The sequence below is a fragment of the Numenius arquata genome, chromosome 9, assembly GCF_964106895.1.
Source record: "Numenius arquata chromosome 9, bNumArq3.hap1.1, whole genome shotgun sequence".
NCBI lineage: Eukaryota > Metazoa > Chordata > Aves > Charadriiformes > Scolopacidae > Numenius > Numenius arquata.
This window is the reverse complement of record NC_133584.1, coordinates 57350298-57363840: the sequence shown is the minus strand read 5'-3', so window position 1 is coordinate 57363840 and position 13543 is coordinate 57350298.

The window sequence follows — 13543 nt, the reverse complement described above, 5'->3', positions numbered from 1 at the left end:
CCTCAAAAGGCAAGAGACAAATAACAGCCAGATATTCTAAGAGGAGCTGGACCACGGTCTTGTTGAAGTTGTTAAAGCAGATATGAGGTGGTTTGTTTTTTTTTTATTATTTATTTTCTCTCAGTACAGCCACCGCTGCACAGGGGAGGAGGAGGAGGAGAAAAGGGCACATCTTTGAGTGGGTTGGACAGATCATTTCAACCGAAGCAATAGTGTAAAAAAAGCTGAAAAAAAAAAAAAAAGGAGCAAGGGTGCGCGCTCTTTGCACGTGGATGTGAGGAGATATCCATGCAGCCACCCCGCACACGTCCTCATGCACCTCTAGGTCTGAATGGCCCTCTTAGAAAAATGCCAGGCTCATAAAGGGACAGTTTGCCATCACTTTTGTTAAAGTCTTTTGAGTCATGTCCTGGAAGGCTGGCACAGGGCAGAGCGAATGTGCTTGGTGACAGCTAACGCTTTACAGTTTCGTGGCACCTTGAATTAAATATGTTCTACGTGCTGGGGGAGGGGAGAGGAAGGGAGAGAAAAAAAAAAAAAAAAAAAAAAAAAAGAAGCTAAAATAGATGTGACGACCACTAGCTCTTAGCTAACAGAACGGTATAGACAGTAAATCCTTATTTTCAAGTCCCACTATTATTACATTTCCCTTGCACTTGCGAAACATGACAAACGCGTCTCCAGTGAGCGTTTAGAAAATTCAATTGAACAAAGGTTCTTCGCATTTTTTCGGTGCTTGTTTCGCACCCCCGCAGCCTCCTTCAGTCTAATTTAGCGATTTCAAACAGGAAGACCCGCACCAATTTGTACCCGAAATGTGCAATAAACCCGGCGTCCAAAATGCGATACACGCACTCAGCAGTGACCGTTACAAGCTACACTTTCAAAACTAAAAAGAAGGGGGGAAACAAGCGTTTTCCAGCAGTTTTGGGGTCGTGCTTTTGCCATCTCTTGGAAGGCAAGCCCCGGCTTTTTCAGCGGGGAGCCGGGCAGGGGCACTGCAGCCTCAGCCTGGCAGCTGTAATTGCAAAGGAGTATTCTATACTTTTTGGCTTTTGGCTTAAAATTAAAAAAAAAAAAAAAGACAGAAAAAAAGGATGCCTCTAATAGCCCTGCCTGTGCTGGAGGAAGCCGCCCCCCCCCGCCCCCCCCCCCGCCGTTCCAGCCTCAGCACGGCCGGGCTGTGGCCCCGCGACGGGGGGAGCCGGGCGGCGGAGCGGCGTTGAGCGGGGCAGCGGCGCCCTCTGATGGGGGTTCCCTTCCCAAAGCTGCTGCCTTCCCCCCCCTCCCGGGTATACCCATAGCTGGGGGTTACAAGCGCCAAACATTTCCTCTGTTAGAAATGATGCTGACACCAGTGTTTAGCCTGTTATAATTAAGCTGCAGGTTCTTATTTACACCCGGTTTTTTTTCGGTCAGTGTTTGAACCTCTATCTTATAAATAGACTAAATCTTTCATCCCCCACTTCTAAACGCAGTGTGTAGCCTAGGTCAAATATCCAAATCATCTCATGAAACCCCTGCTAATAGTCCTGGGAGGGAGAGGACCTGAAACTTGGGTGAGAAGTCAGAAAAAAAATAAAAATCCATCTTAATTCAACAAGTTATGCTCCTCTCATTTCATATGATGGTTCTGGGATTATTACTATTATTTTTTTTTAACCTTTTCTTGCACCTAGTCAAGATCCTGTTTCAGAAATGGACTTTCAATCCTGCTCTGCCTTTTAAATCCAGCGTGGGTCTCTATAATAAAGTATATACCCCTCAATATGCAGCTCCCAGCAAATCCGTATTGTTGGCTAGAGTTTGAAATAAATCAGTTTATCTCAGCGCCCTCTGCTGCTCGCTGCAGGCTTCCATGTAAAGGCAGGTTTCTGACACTTCTAATTGAACATGCAGTCTTTTTGGACGTGTTTGGTACCTTTTCTTGCAAACTAGCTCTTTTTTCCCCTACGCTTTTCTTCCATATTTTCTCACGGGTATTTCAGAATTCAGTATTTTTTAATAAAAAGTTTCTTTGCAATTTAATTCCCAGGGGAAAACATTCATTTAGCATTGCAGGTGTCTCAAAACGTAGCTTAAAATTTACTTTCCTTTTTGCTAGCAAGACCAGAGTCCTGCCAGTAAATAGTTCATAGTATGTTTGAAGACATTTAGTCAGTTTTCAGGAGGGCGCTTCTGCTGCCTTTACTTTGGGCTTTTTCTCTCCGTCTTTCCCCTCTGCATTTGCGTCTCTTCAGATGCTGAGGAATCGCAAGGGATGAACGACAGCGAAGAGTTTAGGACAATCAGAGACAACGCTATGGAAATCCCAGTCCTTACTGCAAGGAGACACTGAAGATACCCTTGGTAAACATTTCCAGCTGAGAGAAAGGACACTGTGCTTTTTATTTTTGTAAAATCATCAAATGGGTGGAAAATTGCAGAAAGACGGAAATTGAAGAGAGTAGGTGGGTAGAAAAGAAATTTTAAAACAACATGTCAGCAATTTAGTATTTTCTTTAGGATGAGAGTATTCTCAAATATGAAGAAACAGATAGGTACAAATTAAACAGCATGATACAAAATATCAAAGTTTGTTTTGCGCTAGTAAAAACAAATATCCACTCATAGCCAGTAGAGCTGTGCTGATATAGTCTGAAAGACAGTCATGTTGAGCAGAAGTCTGTTCTCTATTTGGAGAAACAATTACATTTTGGGATTTCATAGAATCATAGAATCATTTAAGATGGAAAAGACCTTTAAGATCATCAAATCCAACTGTTAACCTAGCACTGCCAAGTCCACCACTAAACCACATCCCTCAGCACCACATCTACATGTCTTTTAAATACCTCCAGGGATGGTGACTCAACCACTGCCCTGGACAACCTCTTGCAATGCTTGATAACACTTTCGGTGAAGAAATTTTTCCTGATATCCAATCTAAACCTCCCCTGGTGCAACTTGAGGCCTCACCAAACACCTAGATGCAGCTTTGGCAACCCTTCTTCAGAAATGTTCTACATACTCCAAACGTTCTGAAGCAGGAATGACAATCAGATCTCCCAGGTTATGAATGAAGAGTGTTTCAGGCCTTTTTTCTCATGCCATTCTTAATCTTTATTTTGATTTGATGTAGGTGCTCAACTTAAGACAAGGGTAGTGAACTTCAAATAAGTGCTTGACTCCCTGAGACAGAGAGCTCAAAGCCTTGCTCATGTCTTACTGTCCCTTCCTATGTGCTTGGGTTGCTCCACGTTGCTGGCCTGTGTCTCCTTGTCTTAGGACCCCAAAATCCCTTTGCTCTTTGAACAGGAATCCTGAGTGTTCATTTTGTGGCTCTCTGTGATTGACAGGAAAAGTAGGAGTTAGGTGATGCAACTCTAAACTGAAGACTTGATGGGTGATCTACCACTGGATGATTTATCCTTTGTAACACAAAGGGGAGTCGGGGGAGTCCCAAGAGCTCCTGTCACAGCTCCAGGTTTATCCCTCCTCTCCATATCCACCTTTTGAAAGTGAATTAATCCTTTCTAAAACCGCTTCCACCTAGAAGCCAAACAAAACAAGCAGAAAAGTTGCTAAACTTGTTTCCTTAAAAATTTTAAACTAACCATATAAGGTTATCTTTCGGGTTCCTCAGATGGGATATTGACACTTAAATTTGGAACTGGCTCATTCATCTGAATAAAGCATATACTTTTTATTTCGTTATTGTTCCCATTCCCAAACAAAAGCCCCTGCACTTAAATAAAGAGTTAGATAATCGAGGAGAGGCAAACTGCAGCCATTTAAGGGAAGTCTCAGTTTTATTGAATGTTTAATATGTCAGAAAGCTAGGAGATTCCATTTTTATTCATTTAATTTAATTCAGCTGTGTTTATGTGAATGCAAACTGTTCATATGCAATTTGGCTGAAAAACAAGATTTTAAGTTACAAATATATGAGGAAATTCATGCTTCACATTTTAGGATAGCACCTATAGAGTGAATTTTCTGTTCCTAAGATACAAAATTTAGATTTTGTGGCAGGAGAGAGTTAACCAGTTTTAAGGAAATAGAAGAAAAATTAAGACCTGGCCTGTTATCTGATTTGAATTTTTTTTTTTTTTCCTCCAGTATCACCCTCCTTCGCTTTCTTTTAATTCCTCCACTCTCTTAACTTACTTTCTGGCAGTAGGCACTCAGATAATATGACTATAGGCAATGCTTTAGGGAGTTAAAAAATTTCTGGGTACATGAAAGGAGACATAGCAAAGTCAGCAAACTGTATCTATAGGGGAAATGTATTTCATGTTCCCAAAATTGCTCATAATATATCCAGAGTCTCATGATTCCCTGAATGCTCCCTTCAGTCTGCTCCTATACTGCACCGTGGCCATCAGGGACTTTAGCCCAAGTAATAGTAGGGTCCTAAGTTAAAATTCTCATTAACTGTGGTTTTAAAGAGTTTAGGCCCCTTCCCTTCCCTTCCCTTCCCTTCCCTTCCCTTCCCTTCCCTTCCCTTCCCTTCCCTTCCCTTCCCTTCCCTTCCCTTCCCTTCCCTTCCCTTCCCTTCCCTTCCCTTCCCTTCCCTTCCCTTCCCTTCCCTTCCCTTCCCTTCCCTTCCCTTCCCTTCCCTTCCCTTCCCTTCCCTTCCCTTCCCTTCCCTTCCCTTCCCTTCCCTTCCCTTCCCTTCCCTTCCCTTCCCTTCCCTATGAGAAAGTTGAAAATTCAAATTTTAGCCTTTCTCCTGCCCCTGGTTTTGAAATGAACACCTAATGATTAGATTTGGTTATCAGAAGAGACTCTATATTGCAAAAACTTTCATGCACCTGCACTTTGGTAATCAGATTTGTTTACAGAGTTTCAGAACACCTTCCTAAAAATGTAATGATGGTGCTCCTTAAAAAAAGGGTCACAGAATCACTACTCCATTTTTCTAATGTTGGTCTTTGTTACTGAAGTTCAACATGGTCATTTTTTTTTCCAACTAGATAATTAAAAGTTTGAGCCCACCTATGTTTCAGGGGCCTTAGACTGGGTTTTATCACATATTGAAATCACAAGAGAAGTTTTGCAGTTCCCTGAATGACTACCTTGTTTCAATCTTTTTTTTTTTCTCTTTTTTTTTTTTTAATTTCTGAGAACTAGTTTATGAGTTTCTGTTTCTAAGCTTATGATGAATCTGTTAGACTCTTTAAAACACATGGGCTATAAAAGAAGGGACCTTAATCAGTGTAGTGAAGAGGGGACTGGAATTCAGGAGAATGGTTCCCTCTCCCAGCCCTACTTGCATAGTTCTCGTGGGTACGACCTTGATTCAGACCTTCTTTACTAAAGCTCCATTCTGGGTTGCCTTGCTCCCTTTTACTCATCAGTCCTTATCACACAATTAATTAAAAGGAACCTGATCACATCGTACAGGTGTGAACATCAGGAAGATACTTGGTTGACAAAAGTAAAAGTGATCAATGTTGCAGCAGCAAGAACAGCACTCAGCAAAGTTCCCCGTTGGGTCAAAACCCCTTGTGCCATGTAGGATCTCTTGTCCAAATAGAGCATGCTGCACATTTGGTTAGTTTCTCTCCTTTCCTAGGGATTTCCGTTTGTGATCCTCCAAATATGGAATTAGTATAAAGTAGAGCAGCCAATGTATCTTGTGCAAGTCATGAAAATCACCACAGATAGACATGGACAGTCACAGCTTCATAGAAACAAAAGTGCGATTGCTTAGATAATCTGACTCCTGCAGAACACAGGCCAGAAAACATCCATGGATTCACTGTTGAACGAGCTGCAGTGTATCTTGTAGAAGAATTAGTAATAATACTGTCTTGGTTTTACTTTGTATGGCCATGGATGAAAAATCTTTGCCTACCTTAACGAACTGTTCCTTTCTTAATCACTATCTCTGATAAAGATAGAAATCTCTCTTCCATTCTGGGTTTTGCTGAACTTGAATCTTAAACCAGTAAAATCTTCTGCTTGGGTGAAACCTTTTCAGTTCTCTGCATCATCTTGTTATTAAGATGAATAAATTTAGCTTATTGTGTCTTTCATTATATGGTAGATTCTCTTATACTTCATAGAATCATAGAATCACAGAATGGTTGAAGTTGGAAAGTCTGGAGGTCATCTGGTCCATCTCCCTTGCTCAAGCAGGGCCAACTAGAGCCGGTTGCCCAGGATCGTGTCCAGATGACTTCTGGAGTATCTCTAGGGAGGGAGACTCAGCCACTCTCACAGTAAAAAAAGTCTTTCCTGATGTTCAGAGGGAGTCTCCTGTGTTTCAGTGTGTGCCCGTGGCCTCTGGTCCTGGCACTGGGCACTACTGAACAGAACCTGTCTCTGTCCTTTTTGCACCCTCCCTTCAGGTATTTATATACATTGATAAAATCCCCACTGAGCCTTCTCTTCTCCAGGCTAAACTGTCCCAATTCTCTCATCCTTTTCCTGTTAGAGATGCTCCAGATTCTAAATCACCACAGTGGCCTTTCATTGGACTCTCTCCAGTATGTCTGTGTCCCTCGTACTGTGGAGCGCAGAACTGGACACGCTACTCCAGGTGCAGCCTCACCAGTGCCAAGCAGAGGGGAATCACCACCTTCTGCTTCCAACGCTCCTTCTAATGCAGCCCAGGGTACCATTTTGCCACCTTTGTAGGAAGGGCACATTGTGGGCTCATGTTCAACTTGGTGTCCACCAAGACTCCCAGGTCATTTTCTGCAAAGCTTCAGAGAATGTTTTGGCATGACAGCAGTGATACCACATCACTTTATTCAGTTCACCAACAGCTTTCTTGAAAGGGACACATCAGAAAGGAGCCTAATATTCCACCTGTCATTGTTTCCCATCTGTGACAGGTGCTACATGACCTTTATGAATAAATACATCATAACCTTTTGTTTATTAGACACAAGACACTCTTGCCCTTCTACCCTCAAGTTCAAGCTCATGCTTAGCTTATTGTCACCGATGACCAACAATTGCCTTTCAGAGTCACTGCTTTCCGGAGCGGAGTCCACCATCTCATAGGGAAAAGACACGTATTTTCTCCTTAGATATACAAATTCCTTTTCATTCTGTTAATAAATTGTTTGCTGGCATCCAGTTGATTGAACAATCCAGATCATGGTACATTTTTTCCCTTCATTGGTTTTCCAACATTCTTCCAGTTACTTACAAATGCTATCATCAGTGATGTCATATATTCTCATTGATAAGAATATAAACTAATGTCAGGGCAGGAACTGAAACCTGTAACTCTATCAGGAATTTACAAGCTCGGTCATTATTCTCTTCCTCATCCATTTCAGGTTCAAATAGATAGCTTTAGATCCACTTAATGCATTTAGTATTTTGTCTAATTGTTATAATTGTAATCAACATCCCTGTGGTTGCAAGTTAAATGTGCTCTAGAAGTCAATCAAATTTGTAATCTCATTAAAAGGAAGAAAAACAAGTTCATTTGACAGCATCTATTTTCTGTAAACCCATATTGATTAGTATTAATTATATTATCCTCCTTTAATTTTTTTATTAATTGACTCCTCAGTCAGATAATCCATTAGTGGAACAGAACTGGTGCCAGACTGTTAAGCATCTAATTATGTGGATTTTTCCGTTCATATTTTTAAAATTTTAGCAACGAATTAGCTTCTATGCTTCACCAAGTTATAAAACAAGAAATATTTATTTTCCAGACAGCTGATCATTTCTTTGTAAACTCCTCAATTTGTCATATTCTAAGATGTTGAACAACCACAGATGAAGTTGTTCCTTTGATCTTATTCATAACGCTTGTTATCTGCTGATCTGGTTTGATACCGTTCTTATACCGGACTGATACACACTTTTATAATCTTCATCCACTTACTCATGTGTACAGAGCAAAATTTGGACACATTTTTAAATTAAAATCTTACCTAACAAGGAAGTTTTTTTCTTGTTCTTGAAATTTTGTGAACCTAGAAGTCAAATGAAAACAGTGGCTTTCCGTGATTTCAAATGGAGCATTGAAAATGAACAGATGTAAAATAGTCATAAGAAAAAAAAATCACCTGAAAAAGACTATGAAACATGTCCACTCCTTGTGCCACCATGTCCCTTCAACACAGGTATGAAATCAGAACATCTGCTTATACTGATCGTACACATTCTCTACAGAGTAAAAACTGAAATACAGAAAAAAACCACCTAATGAAAGCTTCATGCAGATAACACAGGTCTAAAAATTATGAGTGATAAAATTTGGAATTTGTAGATCAGTAATTATTTATAGACTCATATGAAACATGGGATTCCTCCTAGAAGCAGGCAGAATGCTGCTCAACTGTGTAGTGGACATACAGTGTGGCTGTAGGACAGGATTTTTGGTGGGATGGGAGATGTTTGGGAACTGGAGTTTGTGGGGACTGAAGAGAATCCAGTTTTGTTGCTGTCATCGTTTTTGAGAACGAGAATTTTGGGGAATCATGAAGGAATAGCAAAACAGTAAACAGCTTAAGCACTGCCCTGCATCTCTCATACTTTTACACTGCCAGAACAGCTCCTGGCAAAGTTTTGGCTTGGGCTTAGTACCCAGGCACAGGGGAAAAAGGCATAGCACAAGTCAGAGACCTTTCCTATTCTGCAGTCTAGATGCAAACACCTCTTTTGAAGGAAAAAGTCATGCTATATCACACTGCAAACTTCACATTTGTGAGGACTACAGGAAGAAATCCTATAGAGTAAGGGACAAAAATATTGCTAATAAGCAGAGTTGTCTGGAATTAATCCTGGTCCTACTAAAGTCCACGAGGATTTTGTTATTGACTCAAGTAAAGGCCGAATAGGGTCATCAAGATAGCCCCAAGGTACTGAGTACTAGAAGTCAAGGATGTAGTGTGATATTGGAAAACAAAAGGAATCATCTCTTTTTTGCGGTATTCTGTAACTAGGTGAAAGCAAGAAACTAGGAGGTTCCCTTTGAACTAGTATTTAGAGGAAATAAAAGAAAGCACATTGTTCCCCATTGTTCGATATCTTCATCAATGACATAGACAGTGGGACCAAGTCCACCCTCAGCAAGTTTGGAGACGATATGAAGCTGGGTCGTTCGATTGACACGCCTGAGAGATGGAATGTTATTCAGAGGGACCTGGGCAAGCACAATAAGTGGGCCTGTGTGAACCTCATGAGGTTCAACAAGGCCAAGTACAGGGTCCTACATGTGGGTTGGGGAAACCCCTGGTATCAATACAGGCTGGGGGATGAAAGGATTAAGAGCAGCCCTGCCAAGAAGGACTTGGGGGTACTGGTGGATGAAAAACTGGACATGAGCAAACAATATGTGCTTGCAGCTCAGAAAGCCAACTGTATCCTGGGCTGCATCAAAAGTAACGTGCCCAGCAGGTTGAGGGAGGTGATTCTGTCTCTCTACTCCACTCTGGTAATACCCCACCTGGAGTACAGCGTCCAGCTCTGGGGTCCTCAGCACAGAAAAGACATGGACCATGGAAGCAAGTCCAGAGGAGGCCACAAAAATGATCAGAGGGCTGGAGCACCTCTCCTGTGAGGACAGGCTGAGATAGTTGGGATTGTTCACTCTGGAGAAGAAAAGGCTCTGGGGAGACCTTATTGCTGCCTTTCAGTACTTAAAAGAGGTTTATGGGAAAGATGGGAACAATCTTTTTAGTAGGGACTGTTGCCATGGGTAATGGCTTTAAACTAAAAGAGGGGAGATTTAGACTAGTTATAGGGAAGAAGTTTTTTAAAATGAAGGTGGTGAAACACTGGCATGGGTTGCCCAGAGAGGTGGTCGATGCCCCATCCTTGGAAGCATTCAAGGTCAGGTTGGATGGGGCTCTGAACAACCTGATCTAGTGGGACGTGTCCCTGCCCATGGCAGGGGTGTTGGAACAAGATGATCTTTAAGGTCCTTTCCAACTCAAATCATTCTATGATTTTATGATCATAAAATCATCATGTTGTTTTTAAACTGTTTTCCTGATAGCCCTTTCTGTAGTTCATTGTGCAACATTTTTTTTTCCAAGCGAATAAAGGTTGCTTGTTTGTCTTTCATTTTTATTTTCTCATCATAGGCAATTTTCAAGGGAAAATTTTTCCACTTCTTTCTCAGATCCAAATTTGACAAATAAGGTGATAATATCATGCAGTACTTCCAGCAGTTTATTCACAGAGCATCCAGTTCCACTAATATACTCTCTACTGACCATTCCTAATTTTCTGTGTAGTTTTATTACTGCCTTCACACTGTATATTAATTGGTGAAGGCTCAGTGCTTTGAAATGCCTTAATTGAGCTGGTCATAATGATGGCCCAGAGTGGTTCATTAATATTTGTGTTAAATGCATTAATTAATAATAAGAAGAAACAAACATGAAAACTAGATGGTTCTAGGTGGTAATAGTAATAGGACTCATCTTCTTGCCATTATATGACTAGTCCAAGGCTTTAGACGCAGAAGTTGAGTTTCATGAGGTGATGAAGGTCTTTGTGTATGCACCACCAGTACATCAGCTGGTATTGGCACAGGTACCAATATGTAACTAAAATAGATGGAAGGCAGCTGTTCTTTTCACAGTTTCATGCATTTATGGACTAAGGAATCAGAGTGAGACTGGAAAACGGGACATATGTCCTCTCTGCAAAAGTGCATATGGTCTGAGCAGGATTCCTTATTTATCTCAAAAGCTGCTAGGTCCTCTGTGTGGTCAGCTGAACTGAGCACAAAGGGTTCACAGAATCACAGACTAGCTGAGGTTGGAAAGGGCACCTTAAGATCATTTAGTCCACCTACCCTGCTCAAAGCAAGGTCATCTTGAGCATGTTGTTCAGGGCCATGTCTTGTCAGCCTCTGAGAATCTTCAAGGATGGAAGCTCCACAACCTCTCTGGGCTCCCTCTTCTAGAGTTCAAATAAATTCACAGTAAAAAAGTTTTTATTATGTTTTAATGGAGTTTCTTGTATTTCCGTTTGTGCCCATCAACTCTTGTGCTGTCACTGGACACTACTGAGCAGAGTCCAGTTTACTCCCCCTGTCAGGTATTTATATACATTGCTAAGATGGATCCACAGGGATCTGTGGGAAGCCCATTCTCTTCTGAATTGGCAGATGGACAGCAAGCAGAATACTCCTGGGCTGCTGAAATGGCAGCAGATGCCTATGTGTGGGTAATTGAATCAAAATGGTACTACTGTGTAGACTGTACTGTATGTGTATGTTTGCTGAAAGATAATATTGATCCTTGAGTATCCACAATATACACAAGGGATTGACAGACACAATGAAGCTGTGAGAGACCTTGATCCTTCCGGAAAAGCAGTAGGAAGCCAGGTAGGATAGACAAGACTGTCAAAAATGTCACTTGATGCATATATTTGGGGGGGTGATTGAATCACACCCCCAGTATGTCTGTTGGTACAAAATGACAGCAAACTATGTCTTGATTGTCATTGTGTGGGTTTGCCTAGTGTGCTAGATCATGAATGAGCAAAACTCTGTCCCATGTTGTAGTGTAATCCCAGTAACACTTTCTCCAAAAGTAGGTTATTTTGAGTTGCTTCAGAAACTGCATTTATATATCATTAATTCAAATGTCTTTCCATTAAAAAAACCAACATAAACCCAGAGCAATGATAATTTCCATTCAGGTTTGAAGTTCTCACTGATTTCTTGTTTATGTCCTTTCTACAGGAAAGTGAACTTAAATAGCAGTTAAGAGGCTAGACATTTTGTTGTATTTGCCCTCTGGTGCCTACCTAGAAACTAAACTGTATTTTCCACTAACAGGTGGACACTCAGCCTCTTTAACATAAGCGGGTGTTCTGTTGTTGAACATGTGGACAAATATTACCATACACACATCACCAACTCTACTAATTCTGGGAGTTCAGGACACCCAGCATTTTAGATTTGGTCCCTTTTTTGCCTGGTCACTTACTTTGGAACGTTAATTTGCTCAAGGTCTCTATATGCAGTTTGCATTTAAAGTCTGATAGAGATGGATTTTATTTTTTCCTATTACTTTTTTTCTTTTCATCTCCTTGTATATTGCAGTGTTTACAAATTAGAGGCTACTCGTGCACATTGATACGTATTTTGGCACTGCACTTCTGCAAATCTCAGCAGGTTGTTCTTCTTTTTGTTTTAATGGAGTGAGTGGAAAATTTACACACCAAAGTGAAGAGAGATGGGAGAGGCAACCTCTCATGTGACTGTATTTAAATTACTGATGAATTTGTCACAGTTGTGTTTCCCCTGACTTTGGAGAAGAGCACATACAGAACTGATCAGAAGAATTCACCATAGCATCTGGGAAGCTCTATTTCCCAGAAGATTAGAGGGGTATTATTAATTAGTGAGAGTTCATTTGTTAGGGAACAGAGGTGGGGGTTGGATAACCAAGTTTAAACATGTGGAAACTGCCTCCTAAACCATTTCCTTTTTCAGCTGAAATCCTTCTGAAGTTTCTGCCATTGCAGCTTTGCCTTTGGTGTGTCATTGTCTCGAATTACTCGTAAAGTCATTTCTGCAAACTCTGAAACAATACCAAAAAAAAGGGTTGTCATCAGGTTCCCGGACAGTTTTTAAGCCGTAGGAAATTGCCTAAAAAACCCCCTCTTTCTGAAAGTTTTTTCAGTAAAACTTCTCAGATCCATTTGTTTTGGAAAGTTTGGATAAACACCTAAGCTTGAGTTGCTTCAAATCATGCTTGAAAGAGAAGAATCCTATTTGCATCTAAAGACTTTTTGGGTTGACTCTCATTGTTTCTGCCCAGGAAGAGTCAAACCTTGTGCTGCAACACCGGGATCAAAATCTGGAGTGGGATCATTGGCAATTAACCCAGACCCTTGGCTGAAGCAGGGCTTAGAAATGAACTGCTGTAAGCTTGCAGGGAGAAGATTAAAGAGTAAGCTTGAGACTATGGAGACACAGATTTGGTTGCCAACATTGTCACAGCCTTTCTATGCATTTGCGGGCAAGGCAATGCTGAAGGCATACATCTCAATTTAGTCTGGTTATCTAAATATTAAGTATTCAAGGTTAGCTAGTTTTATAGGTTGCAGCCATTGTCAATGGATAGGGACTAGGATTCCTGCTGCTTTTCCCCTGTGGTCAACTGAGAGAGACTAATCTAAAGTAAATCATCCCATCTAGCTTTGATTCCTGCTTTAGGACAGTATAAATTGCCTTGCATTTTATCTTTCTCTTTATCCACCAAGAATGAAACCAGGTTAACAGATTCTCAATAAGATAACTATTTAATATGGCTACAGTTAGGTGGGATGAATCCCACTATTAATCTCTGTATGAGCCAATCTTCTCACTGAAATATGGGAATATTATTATTGCTGTTCCTCTGTTTTGTATGCCTTACCTATTGGATAGAAGTTCTAGTTCCTGTAATGTCATAGATCTGGTTCCTAGCCACGTTTGTTGTCCTTATTTATCCAGAGATGCAAATTATTTTCAAGTACCAGACAAATCAGGGTTAAATCAACATAGATTTTATTGCCGTGAAATGTTTGATCAAATGTGGTCATTATCTTCATAGACTCATGTAAAACAGGTAGC